General features: G+C 41.8%; 1 protein-coding gene across 1 annotated transcript in view; it reads right to left on the bottom strand.

Annotated features, from left to right (window-relative positions):
* The window catches only part of OTUD7A (OTU deubiquitinase 7A), a 1,253,807-nt gene that overhangs the window by 956,345 nt on the left and 274,608 nt on the right, over nucleotides 1–22,854 (bottom strand). The window contains exon 2 of the mRNA XM_086959365.1: nucleotides 14,378–14,508. The gene's annotated coding sequence lies outside the window, so the exon portion shown is untranslated. The remainder of the gene's footprint in view (nucleotides 1–14,377; nucleotides 14,509–22,854) is intronic.

Genomic DNA, 22,854 nt, shown 5'->3' with positions numbered 1-22,854 from the left:
CCACCGCAGCTGATGACGGAGCGGTTCCGTCATCAGCAGGCAACGGGTTAAATTGCATCTTTAAGAAAGTTTGTGTACATGCAGGTCATTACTTTGTGATCAAAACCAATAAAGTCAAATTTAAGTTATCATGGCATGAAGAAAACGATTGTGCAAGTGTGATTGGTGAGATGTGCGATAGGTGGCGCAATGATTACCGCCCTGGATATATATACCAGTGCATGAACACGGATCGTTTTTCTCCTGAATTCTTAGTAAGCAAAACGGTTTTGCGGAGTAACTTGTGACAGTGAGGCAAGTGCTTAGCAAGGAGGAGGGGACGCCTCGGGTGGAGTGCTCCCCTGAGGAGTCAACCTTAGACCATTTTTTACATAAGGAGACTGTGGGGCATGGATGTTCCATCGCCCTGAAAAGGATCTATACCTTGGCTAGAGGAATTGATGACTTTGCCTTTAATATATGGGTGCCAAATTAATGTCTTAACCCTGTCCTGAGGAGGCCTAAGAAGATGATAGGCTGAAACGTGGTCACGTCGACAACACTGTTAAGGAGGAGTCAATGGAAATATAGTGTGTTTCTAAATTATAGGGTGTCACACTGTAAACAAATTGAAGTAGTTATTTGACTCATAAGTGTGCGTTTATGACTACCTCCTAGTGGTCTGTCCAGATGTGTATGGAAGCCACTATCAAAAATGTATTATTCTTTAGGGTTACTTTGTTTTTCTATGTAGAATTTGTGTCCATGTATAGAATGTGATGATATGTGATTGTTGTAATTCATTGATTAGGTGTTATTGGCTACGAGGAGATAATTTTGTTTGATATACTCATTGTGAATTATAAACACAGTGAAGGTAAATTAAAAGTACATTCTTGAAAAATTGTGCAGTATCTATTCCTTCATAACACTTGTTGGTTTTCCTATTATGTCTGATGCCCAGGTCTAGAAGGGTTATTTGGGTATACCCCTGTTGCTTTTGAACTGGATATATGGTATGCCACTCAACAAAGGACGTTTAGGTAAGTCAAATATGCCAATCAGGTGTAAACTAAGGCCAACAAAAACAAATACAGCAAAAGGAAATGGAGGGTAGAGGCAAAAGGTTTGGGGGCGACCCTGCAGAAAGTCCAATAATCAGGTCGCAAGAATTAGAATTAAAAAAGGGAAAGTGAAATTTCAAGATAGGCATATGGGAAGGTATAAAGTATTATGCACAAACCAATAAAATGAGTAAAAAAAAAGTGAAATTGTGAGTGATATGTGTAAAGAGTGAGTGCTTTGTCAAAGGAGGAAGAGAGGAAATGGAAATGAGGGAGTCGTAGGAGAAAAATGTTAAACAGCCTTGCGTAACACAACTGGCGTGAAGTGCTGGCCCTATTTTATTTGCAAGGTGACAGAATTATACTACAATTTCTCCTCTGTCACTGAAATGTTGTGCTCTACCTGTGAATGGTAGTTAGTCTCTGATGGAATCAGAAATGTGTTTTTTGTACAGCAGAGAAGGTTTTAAGGAAAATGAGTGGCTTTAAAAAGAATCTTTATTACAAAGCAGTCACAGATATGGTGATCTCGTGAACCTTGTAAGTCACAATCCTTGTGACTGCCACAGATCAGAGTGAATCACAATTTGTGGCATACTCTCTAAATATGAATGAGGTAGGTCAGCTGCAGCGCACTATGATTTAGACTTTTCCTGTTAGTACATAGGCCAGTTTTCCATGATTCAATACTGATCTAAAAATAACTCGTGGAAAATCGCACCCACTTCATACAATCAGTATCTTGAAACATCTGGCCCTCCGTGCCTTAGTAAGCTTCTAGCCTTTATATTCCCTCAATGACTTGCTTATATTTTGTAAGTGAAGGACAAGAAAGTATTTTAAATGTACAGTTTTCCTTTGTTAACAGTGACTGCATTTTTTCTATATTTCTCTTATCTATCATCTCATCACTATTTGTATCGAGGTAAACGGCGTCTGGAATTTACACAGCAAACATTTCTAAATCATATTATTATAAATAAAATACATTAGCTGATCCGAACAATCGCCAAGACTCAAATTTACTGTGTATTGTGAGTAGAATAAAAAAGCAGTACCAGCTCAGTAGATTTTCTCTTGGACTATGTAGAATACAAGGGGACATTGACTATAAGAAGCTCTTGCTACGTGTTATGCAGGACAGTAATAGTAGCCACAATGGCACAGGTTTAACAGCAAGGAGGAACAATAGTATACGTCATTGGGTGGCTCAAGCCAAGCATGAGGCAGATGTGGTGGCGGGGGTGAAGCTATAGAAACCAGGCAGGTTCCCAATTCTGCATCATTGATAGAGGCTCACATCGGAGGATCATATCAACGTGCTATCATGGACATCATCTGTGACAGTTAATGGGCTGGATGATATAGATCCACGTTCCTGATGTAGCGGACACATCAATTTAGCGTGCTTGGGCCGTGGCTTTCTTTAAGGACCACTAGACAAAGTCATTTTCCATCTTGCAGGATAGAGTTCTGACTTCAACAGAAGCCTTTTCCACCAAACCCATATTGGCAAGAACTCCTGAGTAGATCATGTTCAATGTGAACCATGCGAATCCTAGACCTTCCTGTAATGTTTGGATCCGTCTGAATGCAGCTCCAAAGAATCGACAGGTGATGTGAGCATTGTTAAAGAAATCATTTATTTGAACATGTTCTCTGGTGAAGGGGCACCCCAATCTACTCCCGCCTAAAAATGTAGTCTCTCAACAATACCTTTTCCTTGATATACAAAACCCAGTTTGAAAACCTTGTGTTTCCCCCTGCAGTGAATGAGAAATATTTTGCTATGGAGCTAGCTTTGAAAAAAAGAGCAGCATTTTTAAGGAGTTTGCATAAATATCTGTGAATCAGCAGAAATCTATTGCCGAAGCAACACCTGATGAAGGACTTTGGGGATGTGCAGGTTCCTTGTTTAGAATGAGACTAATAAAGGATGAGCTTCTGTTTAACAGAATTTTTCATATCGTCACACGATCGAATGCAAATTGAAGTCAATACATAGAACAAATTGAATCAACAATAAATAATACCATACATCATACTTCTATAGGTTCAATGATTGCCCAGGGAGAGTGGGCTACTTTAGTTATATTCTCAGTTGTAAGTACCTATCAAAATCCTGAAACAAAGTATCCAAATGTTCTGAGCGGGACAGGATGCTCTTATTGCATTTACAAAAAAGGAAGGCTTGAATGTGTATTTCTAAACAAACACATTTTGGGACCTCTCCATTTCAACATAGTCTAAAGAGGTCAGAAGCCAGCTGCTCTCAAAGGAGTCAGTGAATAGAGACAACTAACCCTTTTTACCAAACTATATCACAGGAAGAGGGACAGGTGACCACGCCCTATGCCACACCCCTTCGGCTCTCTTCCAAAGATTGCATTGGCCCCACTTACATGTCTCCACTACTTCCCTCAGTTTGTGGAATACACAACCAGTTTTATGATTGCAAATTGTTGGGGTTTATTCCCTGTGCCCTCTTTTTGGGGGTGTTGGTGTCGGCAGTCGCAAGTAAGCCATACTGGAGTAGCATATCATCTGTGCACAGGCCCGGCCTGTGCAGGGCGTTATACCTGGGCGGTGACGTCAGCCGGGGAGGAGCAGGGTGGGGGTTTTTAAAATGCGAAATATGGACCATTACAGGTAAGTAACGAAAAAAAAAAAAAAAACGAATTTCATTGCCTACGCTGCATCACATTTGGCGATGCAGCGCGGGCAACAAAATTCGTTGTATTCATTTTTTTCGTTACTTACCTGTAATGGTCCATATCCCGCATTTTAAACCCCCCCACCCTGCCCCTCTCCCGCCTGACGTCACCGCCCCGGTATAACGCACTGCACGGGCCGGGCCTGTCTATGGATCTGGTAATCATAAATATCCTTCCTACATGCCCCCAATGTGATTGTGTTCTCCTATGGTGTTTAGTTTAACATATTCCTAACCCGAATCTTACAAATTCTGAAGGACAATGTGATACTCCATGGACACAATTAATGCATTTTTGTGAGTGGGATAGCACTCAAAATGTCACTCAATCAATTTTGTTCCAATCCATCAATTATTCGTCTAGCTGTGGTCCATAATGATCAAAGAAGAATATCCTCAACACATATACATTCAGGTTCCAAAGACTTTATTCTTTTCTTCATATAGTACTTCCTCAAGGCACAAGTCACTTCATCCCAAACACCAATGACATCAAATGTATTCAGATGAATAGGTTCCAATTGCCAACTCCAGGGAACTTTACATCATGAACACCGTAGGTTAAAGTCAGTGAAGTAATTTGGGACTCCCACTTAGGAGAATACATCTATGCTGCAAACTATTTGTCTGATTGTAATTGGATTGGAGTGATATTGATCGAAAGAAATTTTGAGTGCCACCTCAATCACTAGAAGTGCATAATTTGTGTTTTTTCATTGTACATATAACTAGGGTTTTCACAGTGGAACTCCTAGGGAGTTGTACCTAATGATTTATATTTTGAGCACTAATAAGGGTGGTGGAGTGAACTAATGCCATAACTGTCTCCCCATGGACACAGGGGCATTATTCCAAAGCCACAGGTCCAGAGACCATTAGGTACTTGTCTTTCAACATGTTCTTGGGCTGCTAGTGCAAGTGACTAAAGGTCACTCAATAATTTACCCCAAATTTAGCACTTTACTGCAACATTTTTACGTAGTTGAGGCAGAAAGCTATACGCCATAGAATATGCAACAAACCATTGTCCATTTTTACAAGCGATTCCATGGAATCTTGCCTGAAGATCCTTTCATGTAGTTGCTTTCTCTGACAAGCAAAGGGATCATTAGTTCTTGCTTTCAGAACACGATTTTATACACAGGCCAAGAATCAGTCTATGAGCCTTTATAAACTTAAGAATGCTGAAACGAAGAGAGCTAGGAATGGGATGAGAGGCTTTTAGATGGAATATGAGAGATCATGATAAATACATAAAGATGTACTTACAAACTAAATACAAAATTGCTGTGACGACAGCTGATTATTTATATCACACTGTTTCATGTGGATATAAAGTCAACAATAGACCTTTCATCTAAGACAGACATTTTGGGCATCATGGACAATTTGAGGTCAATGTCGTTGGTGAGAATTGGATTCCTGCTGGCCAAGTCAGACATCATTGGGTTAATGAATAGATGCTCTCAAAGAGAGTAGTCTATACATCAGAGAAAATTGTGTCTGCATAAAGATAAAAAAATATGGGGACCCTGGTAGGTACACTTTCATGAATGCCAAAAGGTGCCATACTCTCCGCGCTTTACAAATCGTATTGCATTGTATAGGTTATATCATACATGTACTGAAACCAGCACTGTCCCTATATGTAATTCCATAATATATACCTGTACAGTCATATTTCTATCCTCCCTGCTTAAGGTTCAATAACAATTGTTTTTACAAAAAGTATGCCTGCTTTTTAACATTTGGCTATTTTTTGCGGGAGGGGGCAGGAAGTCTCAGGGATCCTATAACTAAAAGTCGTCACCACTAAAGAGGTTGATGGTATAAATATTGAAGAGTAATTTTACCTATGGGTGTATCAAGTTATTGTACCATGCTACCTAGGATTTTTGAGCCAACAGATGGACTAAGGGCTGAGGGAATAAGTGACACTAAGAAATTAATGTCACTACCTGATTTCATAGGCTGTAAAATAGTGCTGAGAGTAATTCGTGTCCCTTTTATGAATTGTATTAATACCTAAATGGCTGATTGTGTGTACAGAAGTATACGAGGGAAAGATTAAAAAAACAGATCCGTTGAAAAGTGGACAACTCAAGTAGAATCATAGCCTTAAGTGTGTATACAATACTTCTAAAGCAAGAGACAAAATAGAACACGTGATGAAGCACATTTTATCAGGTAAACATAATGTGGACATTAATGCTTCAAAAATAAAAGTATAAGTATACAGAATCTATGCACAGTTCCTTGAAACTTGGTTCATCCTCTTTTTTGAGGTATCCGATCTAGACATGCAAAATTGCAATTCTTTTGATCACATTGAAAGACAAAGACAATGCCAAGACGCACATACAAAGGAGCACACCCAATGTCTGCATAGGAAAAACCTCTCAGCAAGCAGAAATAGTGCATCCAAGAAAAGTCAAGACACAGTTGTGGGTAAACAAGCAAGTTCACAGGATGTGAAAAAAGGATTCCAAATGAAAGCTGCATGCAGCGGCATAGCTATGAATGATGCAGAAGATGCGGTAGCACCGGGGACTTAACAGGTAATTGTGCCTTGCCTGTGTCCACAGATGAAGGTGCATGATTCTGTGACATCGGTGAGGCTGAGATTTGTCACATGATCTCTTTTTTCCTGGTGACACCACACATTATGTTATGTTATTCGTAATTTGTATAGCGCACGGGCACCCAGAGGTTTTATGGCGCTAGAGAAGAGGAGAGATGGAGAGCAGTATCCTAACCGTGTGCTTGTTTGAATAACCAGGTCTTCAGTGCACCCCTGAATGGGGAAGTGGGTCAGCCTACTTAAGCCACTGGTTAGCATCATTTTGAGTGACTGCATTTTACTCTCTCATAAGGAGCGCATCAGCACACATTAGTTCTCTTCAGTGCAGTTTGTTTTTAACTTTATTATTTTAGTGTTGCCTTTGAATGTTGAAATGTGGCCTAACGGCTAGAGCAGTCTACCTCCGAGCTGGAAACCGGGTTCGAGTCTTAGCAGAGGCACTCACGTCCTTTGATTCTGGGCAAATCCCTTAATCTTCCCATGCCTAAAAAAAATGAATGTGTTCAATTGTAACACAACTACTGCTCTGATGCTCCTCTCATCAATATGTTAACAGGACACTTTTTACTAGATGTGAGCACATGGCACATTCCAACCATATCAGTTCTTGTCTCCTGCTAATGCAGTAGTAAATTCCTTTTGAGGTGGCCTTTGTTTATCTAACCGCTGCTATTCCACATCATATCTCTTTTTTAGTATGCACCTAATGAAGTGCATTTATAAATGCACTGCTGTATGTCACGCTGATATTTTTATTTTATTTAGGACTACAGTTATACTTGTAAACCAATGTAATCTGTATGTCTTGCTTGTTTGGGTTTCTACTTGGCTTTCATTGCTCTTGTAAGTAGGGCTTCTATAGACATGTATATATTATATTAGTAATTGAAGTTGTGCCCTTTCTTACAATTTCCCAGTCTGTCTGTCTGTCTATTTATGTGTCTACTAGTTTGTCTATCTATCTGTCTATCTGTCTATCTATCTATCTATCTATCTATCTATCTATCTGTCTGTCTGTCTGTCTGTCTGTCTGTCTATCTATCTATTTATCTATCTATCTGTTCAGCTACCTACCTATCTACCTGCCTGTCTGGATGTCTATCTACATATCTTCCTATCTATCAGTCAACCTACCTGTTTATCCATCAGTATGTCTCTTTTTATCTATCTATGCAAAAATATATATTTATGGATACAAACACACAATCCTTTCTATCTGTCTTAACCCGCTCTATTTATCTAGCTATTGAGCCCTATTTGTTTGTCTACGCAACCGTCTTCATGAACTCATCTATCTATCTATCTATCTATCTATCTATCTATCTATCTATCTATCTATCTATCTATCTATCTATCTATCTATCTATCTATCTATCTATCTATCTATCTATTTACCCATCTGTCAATACAATTGTCTCTTTTTTTGCAAACCTCTCTGTTTATCTTCTCAAGCCTCTCTATGTATGCACATTGTCAACCCTCTCTCTATGTAATGAAAATGTACAAAAACATTACAAAAAAGCATTAGCAACGCCAGGAGACTGGCAGCCAGTAATAGGCCGATTGGCTTTTTTAGGGTTGTGTTAGCCAAGAACTTTAGACTTTACTAACATGCATATAACATAGTTTCATACAGGGGTTTTCATCCACACTTCATCCACTAATCTGTGGTTGTGTCATTCACATTTTTCTTTCTCCCACTCAACCATGCATCATGGGACAATAGTTCAGCCCACTTAAGTCAATGGCTGGTTTCAGTGTGAGTTATGCCATGCTGTTCTTTCATAAGGAGCACATCGACACACACGTCGTCTCCTTCAGTGCCAGTGAATACTTTTTTGAGACCAATAAAACATCTTTGCATTTGGCCAATTTTTTGTTTTAGCTTGATGAGGGCCCAGCAGCTTCCCCAACAATAAGGTTTTGCAAGAAATGTGACAGAAAAAAAACTTAATTGTCAAACCAAAAGGCTGGAACTCAGTTATAGGTACGGGATGGTGCCATCACGTTGTTAGATAATTAACTTACTGCTTATGCCCAATGTTATATGAATTTTTTAGTTTTTATCTCATTTATTGATTTTTTTTATGGAATGTGGTGGAATGTGTTTTACTTGTGACAGGTAAAAAGATGTGATTTTATGTAATTAATATGTGAAGATATCTTTCATGGTTTTATATTTCTGAAACCAAATAAAGTTGAATTGAATTTAATTGAATTGATAGTAGAACACAGTAGGTTACCGAAAATATGCTTGCCGAAACGGTAAAAGGTTACAAAGAAATTAGGTTAAACTTTTGCACCTGCTGCTGTAACCCTTGCTTGGCTGAAAATTCGTCCCCGCTGATTCGCGGATTTTACCACGATTTCGCGAGATTCGCGGATTGTGAAATCGCGGAAAATCCGCAAATTCGCCCGCGAAACGGATTTTATGCCCACCCTTATTCGTGTTGAATACGAGGACCGGACGTTTTTCTTTGACCGTCCTGAGAGTGTGAGTGACTGGCTGGATTCTCTGCGCCCGGAAGGATCGAACTGAGCACCCTGGTGGCGCCGAGGGTGGCGAGCCAGAACAAAAGTGACAATGCGGTTCCCGATCTCCGAATATTTGACTTTTCACAGCTGGGTTCCATTATTCTAATATTGTTGTATTTTATTGTCGTATACCCGAGGGTGGTGGGGGAAGCGAGACTCTTTTAGTGTAATGGTAGGGCGACAGGCACACTGCAAGTTGGGGTGGCTTTTTAGTCTAATGCAGGGGTGCAGGGTGGGGGGAGTTGTAACGGGTTCAAGTTGGGGGGTGGGAGGGAGTGTTTGTGTGTTTGTTATTTTCTCTCAAGGCAACGTATTGTTCTTTTCTGTGATCCGGCTATTGTGTTCTTTGTGGGGTGGGTTCTGCATTTCTTGCGGGGAAGGGGGGTAGTAGGTTGAGGCTAATATCTTGGAATGTCAACGGGTTGGGTGACAGAATAAAAGGGGGAGTGGTGCTACAATTCTTGCGTCGCCTGTCCCCCGATGTCGTTCTTCTACAGGAAACACATCTGGTTGGGAACACGTGTCACGCCAGGTGGGGGTACCATCTTGTTGCACACTCTGGGTTCACCTCTGGTTCTAGGGGCGTTGGCATCCTTGTTCGGTCCTCGCACCCTTTGGAAATAGACGACGTAATCCTTGACGACAGGGGGCGCTATGCTGCCCTCACTGGTAGATGGGAGGGTAGGACTGTTTCGATGATTACTGTATATGTTCCGCCGGGTCTACAGACCTCTACTTTTTCAGATATTGGGCGTGTAGTGCTGGGACTTCCCGAGGGTACCTTGGTTATGGGTGGGGACTTCAATTCTGTGCTTCATACAGGCCCATCTCGTTGTTGAACGCCGAACCCAAAATCCTAGCTAAATTGTTAGCTAACCGGCTGATCACGGTGATTAGTGACCTGATCCACCCGGATCAATCTGGCTTTATCCCGCATCGTAACACCGCACTCAACTTTCGGTTTTTGCATGGCGTCCTTGCGAGGGCGAAGTCTCTTCACGAGCCGGCCATTTTGGCTTCTTTGGACGCCACGATGGCCTTTGACACTATAGAATGGCCGTATCTTTGGGCCGTCCTCACGAAATTTGGTTTCGGTTCCGGGTTTATCAGGTGGGTGAAACTTCTGTATGAGAAACCGCTGGCTCAGGTGGTCGTTAATGGCCGAGTATCGGATTCTTTTACTCTTGGGAGGGGTACACGGCAGGGCTGCCCGTTGTCCCCCTTACTTTTTGCGATTGCTTTGGAGCCTCTGGCTGCTTGGCTCCGATGGAAGCCTTCGATAAAGGGTATCCAATGGACTCCAGATTTTGAGGATCGAATCTCGCTTTACGCTGACGATATTCTGTTATACCTAACCTCCCCCCGAAAATCGCTTAACGTTTTGTTCGATGTGCTCACTTCGTTCGGAAAGAACTCAGGTCTAGTCATTAATTGGACCAAATCCTGTGTCTATGTACTCTCGGGTGGTCTCCCCCTTTTGCCTCGTAGATTTCCCATCCAGGTCTCGGAGACGGGATTAAAATATTTGGGGATTTTTATATCATTGGACCCCGCCGTTCGCTACGAACGCAATTTGCTTCCCCCTCTCCAGAGGCTGAAACTCGACGTCGTTCGCTGGCGTAGACTGCCATTGTCGACGCTCGGTCGCGCTGCACTATTTAAAATGATGTCCCTGCCACGCTTTTTGTACGCGCTCCAGAATTCGTTCGACATTATCCCTGCAAGCTATTTCCGCGAGGTGGAGAGCTTGCAGAGGCGGCTTGTCTGGGACGGACGTGCGAGAATTGCCCTCGCTAAGCTAACCCTCCCCTGGTATGACGGGGCATGGCGCTTCTGGATATCAGGCGGTAATATTGGGCCTCTCAGTTGAGCGCGATTAACCACGCAACATACGCACCCAGCCCAAATCCTGCATTTGAGATGGACAAGCATCAGTTGCCGGGTGGGAATTATAACAGGGCACTCTATTCTAAGGTGGCAGGGAGAAACTTAACAGGTCCCACTAAGATTGCTGTACGAGTCTGGTGTGATGCGAATGTGGCCCTGGGTTGGAGGGATCGATTGGCACGTGCGACTCCTTTGTACGCGTCTGAGAGATTGGGATGCCTCTGGACAACCAAAGGTTTTGAGAAATGGGACATGATTGGTATTAGCAGGGTGGGCGACCTCTGGGCCAAGGGTGCAGTTAGGACATTTGAGACGTTACAGAAGGAATATGAGTTGAGTGACAGGGAGTTTTTTAGATACGCACAGGTTCGTCATGCCTTGACCTCGGTCTTCATTGCCGGTGTCGATATCCCTGAGTCCTCCCCGCTGGAAGATCGTGTGCTTGATGGTCATGTGCCTGATAGTACGATTTCATTAATATACAAGAAGTTGATCAATAATCGGGCGGATCTCCTTGTACTTCTCAGGGAAGTCTGGACTGGGGATAGGCTGGAACTGGACGATGAAGACTGGCAGTCCGCATTATCTTCACCTAAGGAGGTGGCTATTCCCGCCCGTCTCCGCCTTGTCCAACTTAAAATTCTCCATCGTGTATATGTCACCGGTCCTCGTTTGGTCTGTATGGATTATTCTGCTGATGGGTTATGTAAGGGTGGCTGTGGAATGATTGGAACCTTCCTCCATATCATTTGGGAGTGCCCGGAGGTGGCTGCATTCTGGAATCGTGTGCATGCAGTGATGGAGAGTGTCACTGGAGTCGTGCTGTTGCCTGAAGCCCGGCGATGTCTGTTGAATGTGTGGGAACCAAATGATTATAGTGTTGCTCAGACCCGTTGGGCGACCCTTGGGAACATGATTGCAAAGAGAGACATTGCACAGTTTTGGGGTTCCCGGCGGCCGCCCACTGTATCAGTATGGAAGGAAGATATGGATTGGTGTATGTTTAGAGAAAAGACTGTGTATTTGGCTAGGGGAAGACCAAGGGCGTGGACTAAAGTCTGGAGCCAGTGGAATGCCTACCGTGGAAACATATGTACGCCCCCTTTTGATGACAATCTGAAAATCTCCCTCTCCCCCTGATCCGACATTCCATGTCTTGTTTAAATTTGTTCCTATTCATCGGCTTCCCCGCTGGCCCCCTCGACCCCTTCCACTAATTATAAGTTCACACAACATTGCACTTGGAGGTCCCTCCCGTGCGAGCGCAATTCCGTGTACAATGTACTAGTGCCTTGAGACTTGTTTCTTTTTTTCTTTGTTTTTCTTTTTCTTTTGTAAAAAAACAAAAAACAATAATACATTATGACTCTATCCTGCGTTGCTACGAATCTCATCCTGAATCGCTGCCGGGCCTCAGGGATGTCGGCGAAAGAGCTGTGGTATATAATGGTACACTTACTTCTATTTTGGCTAAAATGAAAATGCAGTCCTACCAGTTGCATCTGGTTCAATTATGGAATTCTCAAGCAGTCATATTTTTCTACCAAGTGAATGCTATGCAGCTTTAAAAACTGCAGTGACCACTGACCCATGACTGCCAGAGGATGCTGTAAGATGGCCAATTTTGAATTTGAAAAATATGAATTTGGGGCAGAGTGCATTTTGCAGAGCACAGATCAATCATTTTGGAAACTTGCAATACAAAGAGATGACTAAGGTGTTATGGGAAATTGCAAAGGTTGTAAAATATTTGTAGATCTTCATATGCATTCACAATATTACTGTCTCACTAATCCTATAAAATACTAAATTTCACACAGAACCCCTCACAAAATACTTGGGGACATTTCCAAACCACAGTAACATAGCATGTATCTTCTGTCATATTTTGACCACACGTAATAGACCATCATAATGTTACTAGACAAATATAACATGTGTCTCTAGATTTAACAGAAAATTCTTAGGGAGAACTAACAACTCACTGATATTTTAATGCTACAAATTTTTGAACAACACTAGAGGCATAATATTGTTTTAAATTTCTATTTGCAACTAATTTTCTTAAATGTTTCTTTAGAATCGCCCAGTCTTCTTCTAAATTGGCATTAAAATCCAAACTACTATACCAATGCCCTCAAAATGTACTATGTGTCACCATTTCCTAAATATCTATGGCGGAGCCATGAACTCAATCGTAAAGTGTTCCTGAAATAGTTCAAATTCTGACAAGTCTTTTTCTAGCCCAGTGTCTTATAAAGGTCTCAGACTATCATTATTGTTAAAAAAAATCACCACTTGCTCTAAATTGTTCATTATATAATGTCAAGGTTTCACAACTGTCAGTGACATACATTGTACTTTACACAATATACCACTGAGCATTCTTCCACATACTTTTAATCATTTCTTATTAAATGAGATGTGGTACAGAAATAATGTGGCCCTAACATAACCTTTCTACACATGGCAATATAATTAGCCTATCCTAAATCTATACCAGTATTCACACACCACAATCCAAAGGAGAGGGGAAATCATCATCCATGAGTCACTTATGAGTCAAGGGAAGAGCGTGGCAACATTACAACACACAAACACCAAAGTCATTTGAAAATATTTCAAAATTGTATTGAAATTATATTCATATGTACACATTATCATACAGCGGTTGCGCCATTGTGCAGAATATAAGTGCTTGGAAAAAGTGCTTGTGCGTATGTGAAAAAGAAGTAAAAAGAAATATAACATTATTAAGGCGAATTGAAACAGCAATTTATGTAGCACCCATGCCTGTCTGATACCATTACTTTTAGAACCAGTGAATTCCATCCATAATCTACAGGGATATTGTTAGAATCAACATTGTTCTTCTGTCGATATTATAGTCAATCTAGGCTTATGAGAATGGAGTTGTCGACCATTTGACCCAAGAAGATGTAAAGTCAGTTATAAACGTGTTGGAGGGTCTTCATCAGGACAGTGGGAAGGAGGGCAAACACTAGTCAAAAGAATATTGAGGGTGTTTTCAATGTAAAAAAGTCTCTTCCCTAGTGATCGTGCTCTGCTCACAAACAGATCAAGGATACTAATAAGAAGAAAATGAAAAGATGTCACATGATACAACAGGTTGGCTTATTAGATGAGCCATCGTACAATCTCGTAAGGCATCATTCACGTAATAAGGTCCTTTATATAATTTACAGTCCGTTGCATGGCTTTTTTAACATAAAATCAATGTAATGATTTATTTTAAATTTTCCTTTCCAATCTTAAAAGGATTTTTTTGTTCTATGTGAATGTGTTTGCACCTACGCTATTGTGTGGAGCAGTCTAAAAGAATTCTAAACATTAAGGTACTTCAGATTTTGTAATAATGGTGCAAAATGTGAAATATTGTAACCTTCATATCCTTTCAATCAGTATTCTGGAAGAATAATTTAGGATAGGTTGTTTTGTCCCTGAATCCACTCTGAGGGGACGTTTCACTCGTCACCACTCCAAACATTAGGCCTGGTCTGAACCATAAATGCACAACATGAAACATATCCCTGAATAGCAAGGCATCCTGGTGTTGCATTGATTCCATGATGTTGGTAGAATTTTTGTTAACAATACCTCCACAGATGCACAAAGGAGCCATGGTGTGAGGTATCAGCTTCCCCGCCATCTTGATGTCATTTTTGTCGGTCTGGCTCTGGCATTCAGCGATACCAAGTCACTGACTTAGAAAAAATAGGAAGATAATCCTAGGGAAAAAACATAAAGGAAACTGTAAGGCAACGTAGGTAGAGTATCATGATATTATCCTTTACACCAAAAAATATAGCCATATACGGTTGATACAGGATGTGTCCTGTTTCTCAGATGTAAGATTGTGTTAAAGATAAATATGTGGAAGAATAGGTTCCTCAAAAGTAAAGATGTTTCTACTCTGTCACTTATCTAGGTGACATCCAATCAATAACATTCTACTATTTTAAAGTGCATATTAGCTGCACAACTATTTATCATTTCATCTTGTCACTTCTACTTTTCTAAGTATTTAAGAAAATGAAGCCTAATGCTATATTGCTTACCGGCTACCTGTACAAAACTATAGGAAGCAAGAGGCATTACTAGAACAAAAGATTACTGCCCTTATCAGGAAGACTTTTGTGATCACAAAGTGGATTAAAAACCAGAACAAACAGCAGCACTGGCGAAATAGAATATCATCACTTCAAGGCCAGAAATGTTTGTAGAACCATGGCAGTAATTAACATGGTTCTCTCTGTCTTTTTTTTTTACTTAGAATCTTTTTATTAGGATTTCAACAGTACAGTAGTACAATAGATAAAAAACAGTATAAGGTTTGATCTCAGTGTCAGTATACATCAACAAGCTTAAAGCATATATTTTCAGTACAATAGTATTAGTCTCCACCCTGGGAGCTAATGCAACACACCAAACAAAGTGCAGCCACTGAGGGTAGATGTAATGAGGTTTAGCAAGGGAAGGATCCAGGGGACACCAGGCAGTAGATGAACCAGGAAATAGAGGGGGTCCTGTATCTGCATTCACCAGGATGTGGGTACGTGAGTTGGCCCGATAGGAAATGCTAACTCGCCCTTGTAGATCAGTGACCAGCGTCTGTGACAGAGCGCCACACGAGGGCCAAGCGGGCCCTACCAAATAGTGATTGGACCATGGGCTGGAAGCCAACAGGCCCACCCAAAACAGAAAAAAAGACACCCAAAGCTAGAGGTAAGGGGGGGAGGGATTACTCCAGCAATGCATCGTTGGTAAGTAGTCAAAGAAAGATATGCAGGGGAGGGGACCAACTGAGGGGGGCACCACTCAAGCGGGGGGAGGAGAGTCCCATTCCATGTAACTGCCCATCAACGGCTAAAGGGCCACCATATTGTCAAGGGGGGCATTTAATTAAACAGATTGCGGGCTCAGAGCCTTGGGGCCAGAAACACAGATATTTCATGTGGGACATATAATCAATTTCAGAGCCTGCCAATGCGAGTGAATTTCTTTTCAGTAAACACCAGTTTGTGTGACATCTAATGTGCTTAATATTAATGAAGATCATTCACAGCACAAGCACATTTAGTGCCTATTAGCAAGATATACTTTAAACATTAACATTTTATGTATCTAAATATTGCTCACTATCACTAGATTCGTTTGAGGTCAATTATCATACATCTGTGGTAGTTAAACAGCACATGACTTGGGAATGCATATTCTTTGCTCTCTCACTCTCTCAAAAATATTGGCTGAACAGCAGCAAGTGATAATCTTCTAGAACCATGGGACTCCATCTGGTGGTCAACAGAACTAGAACCAACACCCTCCCATGCCAAGAACCTGGGGATCATTATCAACTGCAAACTTTGCTGATTGCGCAAGTCAATGTCATCACCGCCCAATGCTTCCATACGTTGAATATCCTTTGATAGATCTTCAAATGGCTCCTAATCAGCACCAGGAAAACCATCACAAGTTCCCCCCTGTTCACATGGAAGCTAGAGTACAGGAACTTCCTCAGTTCCAGGATCAACAACAAAAACTCACCAGAAGGCTACCGACCATTCAGAACTTAGCAGGTAGAATCACTCTCAACCTCCCATGCCACACTCACATCACACCAAACCTCACACCTGTGGAAGCTACACTGGCTCCCAATTAAACACTCTAGCACAATTCAAACTCCTCACCCACACTTTTTCGATACTACATAACACTGGCCCAGCATATCTCAACAAAAGCATCTTCTTTCACAAACTTTCCATATACCTCCACTCATCTGGACTCTTACTCGAACAAATCTCACGCATATGGAAAACCAGATCCAGTGGTCCGGTCTTATCCTACATTACAAATATAGCGTGGAACAACCTGTTGCTACATTTTCTGAATACCTCAAAAAGCTGAGGAGCTGTCTTTCGAGTAATCCCACTAGGTCCAATGTGTGGCTAGGCGAACACCTATTCAGTACCAGGTGAAATGGTGCTCCACAAATTGCATAACATAACACATAGCCACTTACAGAGTTGTAATCCATTTCCATAAAACTGAGGGCATGTTAGAAAATGACATTAAGCAGCAGCAGAGTATGTTCCATAGGAAAGAGAAGATAATATCAATCAAGTCGCTAGCTGCACTTCTCTTGAATCCATCAGTGATCAAAACACAGGTACATGGGATAGGCCTTGAATTTGAAAGCTCCCACAAATATACTGGCTGAATACTGATAAACTAAATCCCTAAACTTGCAAGTAAAGGAGTTGTTATTCACACGACAAACTAGGCTGCCCTGCTAGCGCTATGGTAATCTGCTTTAGCATAAATAGCTGTGCTATTATTATCCATCATAGTATATTCTCAATGCTTCACTCGCCTTGAGTAACTTCTTCAAAAAATAAGCATTGGCAAAGCAAACAAGTTAGAGTTAGCTGCAAGTCTTTTTGCTTTGTTAATGATATTTTGTTTTGTAATGCTTTTGAAAAACATTACTGTTGGGGACGTTGCGTGGCCCTTGACCATCTAAAGAAACTGGCTAAAATAAAAAATATTTTGGGATCTCATAAATGACATTTTAGCATAGTAGTTCCTAGTACTGAAGGGAACTGCTTTTTGTGTGGAAAGGGCAGAATGCCATCACTTACAGTGAAGATTGCTAATGACTGAAGTGAGCTGACCCATTGCCCTTTCTGTGGATGGAAGAAAAATGTGAATGACAATAAGAGGTCAATGGACGAAGGATGCTGGTTGCAAGCCCCCACAAGTGTATTATACTTATAATTAAGGCTCCCTGTTTTCTGTTTTTAGAGATTTTTACAGATAAATACAGACTGCCTGACCAACAACCCCGCCGCCGCCAGAGCCAACCTGCACGAAGGGATGAAAGAGGTAGCCGAGTGGATGACGACCAGCCGCCTGAAACTGAACTCGGACAAGACGGAGGTCCTCATCCTGGGCTCCTCACCCTCCGCCTGGGACGACTCCTGGTGGCCTCCCGCCCTGGGCACCGCACCCAAACCGACAGACCATGCACGAAACCTGGGCTTCACCCTGGACTCCTCCCTCTCCATGACCAGGCAAGTCAACAGCGTCTCCTCGGCGTGCTTCAACATCCTACGCATGCTACGGAAGATCTTCTGGTGGATCCCCACAGAGACCAGGAAGACCGTCACCCAGGCCCTCGTCACCAGCCGACTGGACTACGGCAACGCCCTCTACGCCGGGACCACCGTCAAGCTCCAGAAGAGACTCCAGCGGATCCAAAACGCCTCAGCCAGACTCATCCTCGACATCCCACGTTCCAGCCACATCTCCGGACATCTGAGAGACCTTCACTGGCTCCCCGTCAACAAAAGAATCACCTTCCGCCTCCTCACCCACGCACACAAAGCCCTACACGACCAAGGCCCGAGCTACCTCAACAGCCGAGTCAACTTCTACGCTCCCAAACGCCACCTCCGATCAGCCAACCACGCCCTCGCCGCCGTCCCCCGCATCCGAAGAGCGACTACAGGAGGAAGGTCCTTCTCCTACCTGGCCGCCAAGACCTGGAACTCCCTCCCGTCCGACCTGCGCCTGACCCAAGACCACCTCTCCTTCAGGAAGAAGCTGAAAACCTGGCTGTTCGAGCAGTAGCGGCACCCCCCCCCCCCCCCCCCCCAGCGCCTTGAGACCCTACGGGTATGTAGCGCGCTTTATAAGTGTATCTGATTGATTGATTGATTGATAGAAAACCATTTATTTTCTTGTCTGAATTTATTTTTAAATTTGGATAAAAACGGATATTGGGTGTTTTTTGAGCGATTCTAAATACACTTTGCCATGACTGCCAGGCCAATAACTGTGTGGATTGATAGGTAAGGGGGGTTAAAAAGAGAGGAGTTCTAGTAAAGAGGCTTAAACAGCAGTAGCTATGCACAAGGATGATACTGAAATGTGAACATTTTCATATAAGTGCAATGATTTATATTCTGTGGGTGTTCATATCACTGAAATCTGGCGAGCATTCAAGCATGACTGAATATTTATTGGTTAAGTAGAATGTGGAAATATTCCAGTTACTGCTTTATTTTTTTCACAAACCCCAAATAAATATGGATAAATACAGATAAAGTTGTCAAAAAATATATATGGATAAAGACATAGGGAAATGACAAAAAAATAAATACCAAAGAATTGGGAGCCCTACTTATAATTTTTAGTAAAATTAAAGGAGCGTGACTAGTGCCAGAACAAAACATGCATTGCCACAGCCGACTGGTCGGCCCTTTGCAGGTACAACGTTTTTCCTTTAAACACAAACATATGCCACAAAATAAAATGACAATAAAAACAAGCAGCCACCTAAACAGGCTGCCATATGATCACAACAGAAGTTTTAGATTTTAAAAACATTCACTGATGTGGGCTGCTTTACTAATTGAATAACACAACTTTCAATAAATAACAACCCCTTCAGTTGTACCAAGCATTTTATTACAATTATTTGTGAAGCAGACAAGAATAAATTATCATAAAAATGATTACCCCACGCAGTATGTTGTAGTGCGTGGAAGTAAAATGTGAATTACAATCTAACATTTTTGAATATAGTATAGCCAAATTCATTAAGCTATTTTATAGGCCAGACCAAAAAGGAAAAGTACTGTAACAAGTGACAACTGGGAAATAGGGCCATCAAGAACGGGAAAACTCTTCTGTAAACTTGTAAAATTGTAAACTTGTAAATTTCTAGAGCGCGATTGCTGCCCGGAGGCGTCCAAGCGCTATAATAACCAGAATCTACTGATGAGCAAAGGAAGGGAAACTAACAGTTAGTGGGGGGAATTGAACAGGAAGGTCTTTAATTGTTTACGAAATACAGGTTAGGGTTGGCTCTGAGGTGGAGTGGCAGAGTGTTCCAGGTCTTGGACGCATTGTAGGCGAACGTCCTTCCGCCAGATCTAGATCTTTTTATTCTTGGCACCACTGCCAAAAAGGTCTGGCTGGAGCGAAGACTTCGGTTGGGAGTGTAATGGGTGACTAAATCGCGGGTGATGCTGAAAAGAATGTGGGCCTTGGCATGTTGACTGTTCGGCAATTGTGAGAGTTGGGCCACAGCAAGAATTTACCAAGGGTTTGGAGAATCTATCTCCTCATTCTTATCAATTGTCACCTCTGCATTATCTGAGCTATATTTCTTATTCTACGTGAGAGGCTAGAAGCAGGGTTGGACTGGCCGTAGCAGGCACCGTCGTTTCACCTGGGGGCTGCAGGGGTGGGGGCCAGTTTTGTTACTGGGGCTCGTTTTGCAGCAGTGCTGCAATATCAGCCCTCTGTATCAAAAGCAGAAGGCAGTGCTTCCCCCGCCTGCTGCTGGGGTGGCGAGCAACAATTTGCCAGAGCTGGTTGCTGTTTCCAGTCCAGTTGTGGATGCAAGTACTGGTCAAGAAATGTAGAAAGTTGCAACTGACTTCCTGCAAGACAAAGAGTGACAAAGTAAAACACTGTGGCTTTGCCATGGAGTATATATCATATAGCTTATCAGGACTATGGATGATCAAAGGAAAATACTCCTAAATAGAAGTGGTGTTATTCTTCTCCGTAGTGCAGCATCAACAACCAACTTGTGGATCATATTCCAAGGTTACCACAAATAAATTACCTAGATGCTCCAGTCAGGTAATGCATCTGGACCCTGGAAGCTGGAAGCCACTTCTGAAAAGGAAGACACGAGCAGGCAGATAGAGTGAGCAGGAAGATAGTCAAGAGCTACCTCTTCCAGCAACAGCTTCATTACTGGACATTCTTTATGTAGTTTTAGTGTATAGTGTCGCCTAATGGTCATTTAATAGGCTGCTAGGAGACCATATGAGTACATGGCTATGCAGTGCTGTCATAGTGAGTTACTGGAGTTGGTTGTTAAATGACACTAGTCTGGTCATCAGGTTGTCATGGGGCTCAGATATTTGAGAGCTGTGGTGTCAAATTGCGAGATCATTTAACATTTCTGTAGCTTGAAAATGTGTTAAAACTGGCCCAAACATCATGAGAGTCTTCTGTAAGTCCAGTTAGAAACCGGTCAGCCCAGCAATTGAAATATACAGGGCTCAAGCACCGGGATGTGTGCTTTATGGTGCCGAATTATGGGGCCACTCCAAACTTGAGAATTTATCGCAGGTCGAGAATAATTTTCTTAGGCAGTTGTTAAGACTCCCACGAGCACTCCACTAATTCCGCTCCGATTCGTTCTGGGGATAATGGCGATTGCAGACAAACTGAATTTTAAACCTTTAATGTATTGGCGTCGCCTGTGGACTACCCTTAATCTTCTATCATATAGGGAGGAGCTGCTAGAAGTTTTGAACCTGCGGGGATGTTAAATTGCCGTGGTTGGCTCACATCAAATTTATGCTAATCAGTATGGGGCTGAGAGATGGTTGGGATGCTCCTGAGTCTGCATGTCTGTTAATCACAAGAACAGAACTGAAGGCAAATTTTGCGGAGTATAGGTTGGCTCAGCTTCATAGCTGCCCCCATACAAGCAAATTAACATCAGTTTTTCTAGAAATCAAAGACATCATTTTTCGAGCATGCTCTAGATGTTATCAAACCTGTAGCTGCCAGAAAGCTTTACCTACAGTTCAGGCATGGGACCCTTCCTCTCCGTTGTTTCACATCTAAATGGAAGGGTTTGCAAGCAGTGAATTGCCCGGCATGCGACTGCTCGGAGGAATCTGTAATCCACGTCTTTTTTAGCTGTCTTGGTTATGATAAAGCGAGGAGACGTTGGTTGAAGCAGATTTGTAGGAAGCTTGGTAGCAGGCAGTGCTTTGAGGCGTTCAGGATACTGAAGTATGACACCAGTATACCGATTGTCTACTCAGTTGCAGGCTCCCTATTTTCTATGTGGTGTACTCGCAGGAACCTTATGAAATTAACTTAAGATGCCATAGCACGCCGTTGAGGGGGTATAATATTAAGTGTATTCTACACAGCTGGGAATAATATCAACCGGCGGCTGGCCTTGACTGCTAGGACATGGTAAATTGTTAATTGTAAGTTTAGGTCATTAAAACCCACTAACACCTTTGTATGGGAGTGATTTGTAGATCTGGGGTAGCCAGCCAAGTACAAATCATTTTTTATTGGACATATGGGAATAATGCTGTTTATTTTGATTATGATCTTATTTTTATTTATTTATTTATTTATTTATCTATTTATTCCATGCACCTTGAAGTGCCCTTTGTCTCCGGTTCAGAATTAATTATTGAGAATTTTATACTGTTTCTCTTTTAAACATTTGTAACTGTTTCCTCTTTGATGCATTTTTTTCTGTGGTTTTTTAAACCACATTGTACTGAGTTGTACTTTTTAGGTCACATTGACCGAAAAAAGTTGTTTGAACTGAACTGTTTATAGTAAAATGTCTAACTCATTTCTGCTATATCTATTTAGCACTTAACAGAATCAACATTCTGAAGGGCAGTACAACTCACAAAGAAGGAAAATCAATGAAATGTGTGAGAGTGAGACCAGAGAACATATGATAGACAAACTAAACTGAAGGTATGTCTGCTACACATGCATAGACAAACACAGTCCCACACATATGCTGAAAGCACGCTCAAACCCATACTCGATGATCCTGATTTATAGTCTCTCCTCGCACCCATAATGATTTATTGAACTAATAGAAAAAGTAATATAATTGCCAAATCCAGACTGTTCCGCCAAATGCAGGGAACAGTGAAACGAGAGAAAGCGACCACAGAAAGACTACATTCAATCTTTCAAACTGTGGCATCATAAAACCGGTTGGAAAAGAAACCGTTTTTCGCACCAAGGGTTTGCACTGTTTCAGTCGTGTTTACCTTTAATTCATACTGAAATACTGATCTCCATTCTATGCATTTTATTCTGGTCAGGAGAGAATGTTCTTGCAGTTTAAGAAAATGAAAAAGTACATTTTTTTAAATTATTTTTTATAGAACTTGATAAAGTTGTGCCCCTAAAGGCGGTTCCTGAAATAAATGCGGAATTCAGTTAATTGATGGAACACGTCCATTTCCAATAACAAGTTTCATTTTGAGTAATGT

This window comes from Lissotriton vulgaris, chromosome 2_2 (genome assembly GCF_964263255.1).
Source record: "Lissotriton vulgaris chromosome 2_2, aLisVul1.2, whole genome shotgun sequence".
Lineage (NCBI taxonomy): Eukaryota > Metazoa > Chordata > Amphibia > Caudata > Salamandridae > Lissotriton > Lissotriton vulgaris.
Note: the sequence above shows the minus strand (reverse complement) of the source record. Positions and strands in the feature narration are given on the sequence as shown.